The sequence below is a fragment of the Frankliniella occidentalis genome, unplaced genomic scaffold (genome assembly GCF_000697945.3).
Source record: "Frankliniella occidentalis isolate FOCC.00 unplaced genomic scaffold, Focc_3.1 Scaffold163, whole genome shotgun sequence".
NCBI lineage: Eukaryota > Metazoa > Arthropoda > Insecta > Thysanoptera > Thripidae > Frankliniella > Frankliniella occidentalis.
The window spans coordinates 99,139-106,248 of NW_026267289.1; the positions used below are offsets into that span (position 1 = coordinate 99,139).

Genomic DNA, 7,110 nt, shown 5'->3' on the forward strand with positions numbered 1-7,110 from the left:
ACAATCCAAATTTGCACATCCATATATCATTTTTAAACTTGTCAGGGCAGTCCATTAATCAAAAGGGGTTAGTATGAGTAGCGAGAAAGGCGAGCATGATAAAATGTGTTGCATACGCTGAGCGCTGGGCAGCAAGCATTGAGCAAGAACTTGCAAGGGCCTGAAGAGAGCGATGAGCACGGGCCGCGATCGGGGCTGATCGGAGCCACCGTGGGGAAGCCCCCCCCCCCCATCTCTCTCTCTCTCTCTCTCTCTCTCTCTCTCTCTCTCTCTCTCTCTCCCGCCCCCTCCTTCTTCTAACCGGTCCTGCCGGTCGGTACCGGGCCCAGGCGGACTCCCACAACACAACCTACTTAGCACGCAAGTGAGTCACGGCCAAACTTGCAAGGGCCGAGAGTGCGGACCGCGTGGGCGGCGACAGGGAGACAGGAAAAGTGAGAGAGAAGCCGAGAGAGACAGGTAGAGAGACGTAGAAAAAAGACTTGCTTTTGTCATCAATTCTAGTCGAGACTGGAGATTGCAATTGAATATATAACATGGAATGGTTCGTGGTTTTCTTACCGGTCTATGTGATGTACGAAAAATCTTAGAAGTCTATAATCATAAGCACGCACAACACGTTTTCATTTCAGAAACGAAGTGAGCGCAACGTATAGAGAGCCCGAGAAGAGAGGGACTTAGATTCAAGCCCCGTCGCAAATGGAGACAATCGGATCTTCCTAAACTGTCCCGTGTGTGACATACGCGGTCCGTGTGTGTGGGTGCTCGTGGCGTCACCGGCGTTGCGTCAGCTGGAGCCGCGGCCTGGCCTGGAGCGGCCCGCACTGGGGCGGCCTGGAGCACGCGCGCGCGCCCGCGCCCTGGAGGGAAGGACAGGACCGACACCTTTCACATCAGCTGTCACCCCTGCAATCAGCTGACTAGGCACTGCCAAGCGGAGCGCAGAGAAAGTCAACCGGAGGCGGGCGGAAAATTCGTCAACCGTGTCGTCACACACGTACACATGCGCCGAAAATTGAAAATACGCACTTCGGTGGCAACATGACATATTATTTATGCACGCAAAAAGAGTGTGCCAAAAAATGTCAGCTGTTTTTTCGGTTTTCGTTTTGCGCAAATTACTGTACAAAGTGTGGATGTTCACCTACACTGATAAAGCAAGTGTGCAACTGCTTAACACGTGTAAGCGAGCAACTGCAGTTGAAAACTAAGTTTATCACTGTCAGTGCCAGCCGTGCTTATAACCTTTATACTCAGCAAGATTTTTCTCCTCCAGCTGAAAAAATTATGAAAACTATTGCTGCCGAAACCGACAGAAATAAACATTTTGGGTGTGGAGTGTGTACTTGTTACCCTTGCTTCAGTCGTTGGCCGACAGACAGCCTCCCTGCACCGGCGCGCGGCGCGGGTGTTGGGTTCGAAATCTCCAAGGTCGATCGGCTAACTAGCTTGATGGGTTCATCTAGGCTTGCCATCTCTCAGCTGTCGGCCGGCCCGTCAGCTACTTGTCAGCTCCTAGCTGTCAGCCACATTAGAGGCCACGCCCATGCCATGTCAAATATTGCACACATGTAGACCGATCCCCCCAACGAAATGTCGCGGTCAGCGAAGCCTTTCACACCCGCAGAAACGTGGTTCGGACTTCGTGGACGCTTGATTCTTATTACAAAACCAGTTATTTTGCTACGAAAAACTGTAAGACGCCCATATTTCTACTCGCCTGGGAAAACAAAACTATCTTAAATTTACGACAGACTACAGTAAAAGTTAGAGTTAGTTTGTCATACGATTCACAATTCACAACCGTTCCACTCGAGCTTTTTCTTTTTTTCAAATTCTTTTTTCTTAAAGTTGAAGGCCGCGCCAAGCAGGCAGGGCGATTGAACGCAATGATGACACAGTGCGCCGCAGACAGTCTCGATCACTCTTACTCGTTCCCACTGCGACAGGCGGCAGTGATTGGCACCGCGTGAGGTGAGCACCGGCTATTTGATACACACCGTGGGAGGCGGGCGGCGTGCGAGCGTGCGTGTGTGTGCGTGCGTGTGTGTGCGTGTGTGTGCGTGTGTGTGCGTGTGTGTGCGTGTGTGTGCGTGTGTGTGCGTGTGAGTAAACGTGCGCGCGAGTGTGGGTGCGTGTTTGTGTGCGCGCACGTTGCTTTCGCCATCACTGACACTGAGGCGACGCGGCCAGCTGATTGCGGGTCGGGCGACAGGCGTGGCGGGGCGCGGCGTGGCGGGGCGTGGCGTGGCGGGGCGCGGCGTGGCGGGTCGTGGCGTGGCGGGGCGGGGCGTGGCGTGGCGGGGCGGGGCGGCGCCCCCCGCTGTCACCGTCTCCCTCACACTCATTACAATAGTAACAATATATAATGACCCCGCGAACCAAAAGCGGAAGTAGCGCTGCACGGGGGAGGCGCGGCGCGGCGACACTCCAGCGAGGCTCCAGCGGCTCTCCTGAAGAATCCACACGACTTCCAGCAGGAGCTTCCCCTCGAGCTTCCCCAAGGAACCAGGATTAAACTCGAAGCAAGGGGCTCCACTCGTTCTGGAGAGAAGCTAACAGTTTCTCCAGGAGACTACATTGGGTTGTCAAGGAAAATCAGTTGGTTTCTCCAGGATAGCGTACAATCCTTTCGCTCCTCACTGAGGTCGCATGGTGCGGGGCTCTGGGAGCGTTGTTGTTCTCCAGGAGCTTCGGTAGTTTTTCACTGGAGCACTCAATCAGCCAGCTGCCCACCCAGGCGCGCTAGCCTTGCTCCCGCGGGTCGGCCGTCCTGGAGCCAGAGCCTGCATGGCCTAGCCAGGAGCCGTCGGCTGGAGGAGAGAGAGAGAGAGAGAGAGAGAGAGAGAGAGAGAGAGAGAGAGAGAGAGAGTCCCGTCTGGACAAAGTGCACCCACACGTCTCTCCGCGGCAAACCTACGCCGTCGGAGCCGAGCCCCGAGCAGTGAGCAGCCTCCGGGAGCCTTCGATCAATCTGCCGGCCTGGGGGCTCCGGCCGGCTCCGGCTGGAGCTGGAGTCGTGCTCCTGGACAAGGCCCGGGACAAGGTCTCTGCTCCATTTTCGGTCGTTAGTCGCGCCACGGCGCCGTGTCGGCCCGTGTCGGCGGCCCGCGTTAGCCAGCCGTGTCGTCGTGGCCCCAGCCCAGATTTAAACACACATTTTTGTCTTCCCTTAGAACGTCATTTAAAAAAAAAAAGTTAGTCCTTTCCTTCTATTTTAAGGTTTAATGAAAAACTTAAAACAAAATAATTTTGAGTACACACTGGAAACGCAAATGTGCGAAAGTCGCACACTTGTAGGTGTGTGCGAATGCCAATTCGTACCCGTGAGGGGGCATTGGTGTGCATTTTCCGAAGTTTTCCTTCCGGAATCCACACACTTTGTGCCTCCATGTGTGCGAGTGTTGTACACACACCTATAAGTGTGCGACATATTCACACGCTTCCGTTTCTACACTCCCATCCTGTTACTGATTTTTTTTCTCGCCTTGTCAGTGTTTCTGCTGCATAAAAACCTTCATAAGCTACTGACAACTGTTTTCGTCAGTAAAATACAGAATGGGTAACAAATTAGTCAGCCATCCTGCTGCATAAAAACCTTTATAAATAAATCAGTACAGGTCTGAGAGTGCAGTGTAGGGAAGACCTTGAGGTGCTGTAAAGAGCATCATATGGGGGCACAAATGCTGGTTTATCGCGCTGCTAAGCGGCGCAACACAATGGATTCGTTACAATGTAAGCCCGGCGCTGCTCATGAGCTGCTGCAGCAGCATGCGTGGCGCCCCCGCGTCGTTACCGCAGTGAGCGATGGACTCGCAGTGCAGTCCAAGTGTAGAGAGTCTCGTTTCGTCACCTGAAACAGAAAAGGAGAGGCAATCCATTAGACTGGCATCATTGTGACGTGACGACACTGCGAAAAATATCCTCGTAAATTTAAGACATTTGTTGTAATTTTAATTTACAAAATATGTCGTAAATTTAAGACAGCCCATCCTTGCTCGTCGGTCAATTTTAGTCGATAGGGAGTGCTTGTAAATTAACAATTTCAAATTGTAATTTAACGACTTTTATCATTGAAAATTTCCCCGTAACCCTTACGAGTATTTTTCACCGTGGACATACAGGGTGGATGATCCGCGCCGTGGTTTTTTTCTGCTTATTCTGTACCGGATTCATGCGTGCGGGCGGCGGGCTTGCCTATCGTCGCTCGCCATGGCGCCTTGCGGCCCCGTGCGAGTATGCAACCCGTCCGCGCGCATGAATGCGGTACGAATAAGCAGAAAAAAACCACGGCGCGGATCACCCTTGTTTTGAGTAAGTAAATCATCGTTATTTAATCATGGGCAAGTATGCGGTGCGAGTTACTTTCATGCGATTTGTATCAAAATGGCCTTTTTTGCGATCATAAATTAAAAGCGTGTTCCGTAAAGGCACTTAGCAGCATTTACACGCTCGCCCGTTTGTCACACACACACATACAGATTGGTGGTACGTCTCACACCAGTGCTTTTATTGGTAAGATTGTCCATTTCGATAGGGCTGCCCCAGCGCCCCGACCTGCCTCGTGCATTCTGCGCAAAAGATATCGCCCTCTTCTCCCGAGGCACCTGCGCGTGTTGTGTGTGTTTGTGCGTGCGCGCGCCGGTGTGTGTGTGTGTGTGTGTGTGTGTGTGTGTGTGTGTGTGTGTGTGTGTGTGCTAGTCTGCATGTGTTGCCCGCCCCGCGCCAATGCGTGTACACGATGAAATGCCTGTGGGGGATGCGCTCCCCCTCCCTCCCTCCCTACCCTCTCAACACACGGCGGAGAGCGGAAACAGAACCAATGCGATGTGTGTGTGTGTGTACCTGCGTGTGTTATGCAGTACATCTTCGAACAGCTTTCTCTACTACTAGAGCAGTGGACTCTCAACAGCAAGACTATGTAAACGCGCCCGATAAAATGATTACCCATGTTGGCATGCGCATGCAAAGAGCGTCCAAAGTCTTGAGCAGATTCAAATAACTAATTTAAGATTTTCTTTTAAATCCAAAACACCGTTTATATGCATACTCTTGTATTATTTCACTTTTGGTTCGGCAGAAGAGGAACCGTACTCTGATCGGAGGCGGAGGCGCCAACAGATGGGATCAGGTTGACCGCGGAAGCTTTAGTCTGACAGCGACGATAAGCCCCGATAATGGGATCCGAAATATCCATTTAGGTTCTGGATAGCGCTCGAACCAACGCAGAGAGAGTGGGGGTGACGAACACAAGGCTACTATATGGCAGTACTTAGGTTTGCCATCCGGAAGAAAGTGCGAGGCGATTGAACGATCGCCAAGTCGTTTACGTAGCGGCTCACGCACAAGAGAGAGAGAGAGAGAGAGAGAGAGAGAGAGAAAGAGAGAGACACGCTAGTGACTGGCAAATGTTCACACCTTATACTGCTCGTAAAACGTTCCCTGTAGTGCTAGCATTGCGGGGAAACTTTTCAGTTTACGTTGCTATGTTCAAACATTATTCGCCACAAATTCACAACTTTTTATTAGTGATGATTATTTTACCAGTGCTTCAAATGTCACACTGGGCCGTGTCCGACACCGCGGCTGCGCGCCGTCGCCTCGGTAGCCTTGTTAGGGTGGGACGCTCGTAATTGCCAGTTTCTGCGTTTAATTATCATTTCGTATTTCGCTGTCCTCCCCTTAATGGCGCTGAGGACGTCTCTCTCTGTGTGACATAAGCCAGCGAAGCAGCAGTTTACCTTCAGCTGCGCGCGCGCGGTAGTTACGAGTAGTTACTGCACCTTGATTGTTGTCCTGCAGGACTCGCGTGTCGTTGCCTTTTTTTAAAACTTTTGAAGAATAGTTATTAAATACCAGATTCGAGCCTTACAACTTGTAATGTCTACTATCCCCTTTCGTGTCCCTGCTTTTCGCCCCCTCCTGCGAAAGTTTGTATGTTTTGATGCAAGCACTACCCTCCTAGTGCTTGAACAAACATCGCACTGCGAAGCAAAAGATAGGGATGGGCCTCAAACTCTTTTTAGCGGGTACACCAACGACAAGATTACCAGATTGCTGGACGATTATTTTGATTTTTGGACATAAAACGCCGGTAACTAGGCAAAACGAACTTCTTCCACCCTACATGTAGACAAAAAGCATCACTGCAAATGCAAATTGGCTGGCGCCTTTCGACGCCAAGATATTAACGCCCAAAGACGCAAAAATCTGGCGTCTTATGCAAAAAGAAGCCAAAATTTGGTGTTACCTAAGCCAACGCCAAATTCTAGCGTCAAAAGACGCCACTCAGTTTTTAGTGATGGCTTTTGAATTTGATTGCCTCGAGATTCCCGAAGATTATCGCAGATTGCCGGGGTGTACAGTGTACGGTACAACACCAGATTGCCCGAGTGAGGGTCCCCCTCGTCGAGCAAGGCGAGATTTATAGAATAAATAAATACAGAATCTTTGGCAGATATGCGAAATGATTGCAAAGACCACGCGGTGCAGCCCATACCTTGGTCATGCTCCACCGCCAGATTGTTACCCCACGACGGCGGTGTCACCACGCGATCACAATCGGACGGAATTAGTAGCGTCGTGTTGCTTCGTTTTGACTTGTTTTCCAGATCGTGCGGAATATTTTATGCAATACGATGCCGATGCATGTTATGGTTCAGATGCGGCGCGCGGGGCCCGGGACGCGACCGAGCGTGGAGGATGGGCCCGATCCTTATTGGCTGATTGCAGACGACATAGGCGGCCATTCAAATAAACAAACTTGCAAACAAAAGTGTGTCCCTACTGGCATGCACATGGTAGTGTTCAACTCTGTATAGTACAAATATACTCTTAGGTGTGGGCTTGGTCATGTAAATACTTAAGTGTCCAACATTTGAACACTTTAAAGTTTCCAAAGCTGACCAACCCTATGAAGTCGGACAATTACAAGTGTTCAGCTTTTTAACTGTTCAGCATTTTCTAGTAATTCAAATATCCAGTCAAACACTTAAAAGTGTGCAACAATGTGTTAGACACTTGCATGTCATGCCAGTTGTACACGTCATTTATCAGTGTCGCAGCACGAGTGACAGTGACACTAGTAGCAACAAAACAAAAAACAAAAAA

General features: G+C 50.6%; 2 protein-coding genes across 2 annotated transcripts in view; both read right to left on the reverse strand.

The window, feature by feature from the left end:
- Nucleotides 1–7,110, reverse strand: part of LOC113209070 (uncharacterized) — an 89,448-nt gene that overhangs the window by 25,289 nt on the left and 57,049 nt on the right. The gene's annotated exons all lie outside the window — the stretch shown is intronic.
- The window catches only part of LOC113209051 (uncharacterized), a 14,129-nt gene continuing 10,315 nt past the window's right edge, over nucleotides 3,297–7,110 (reverse strand). Inside the window, exon 3 of the mRNA XM_052271459.1 lies at nucleotides 3,297–3,853. The gene's annotated coding sequence lies outside the window, so the exon portion shown is untranslated. The remainder of the gene's footprint in view (nucleotides 3,854–7,110) is intronic.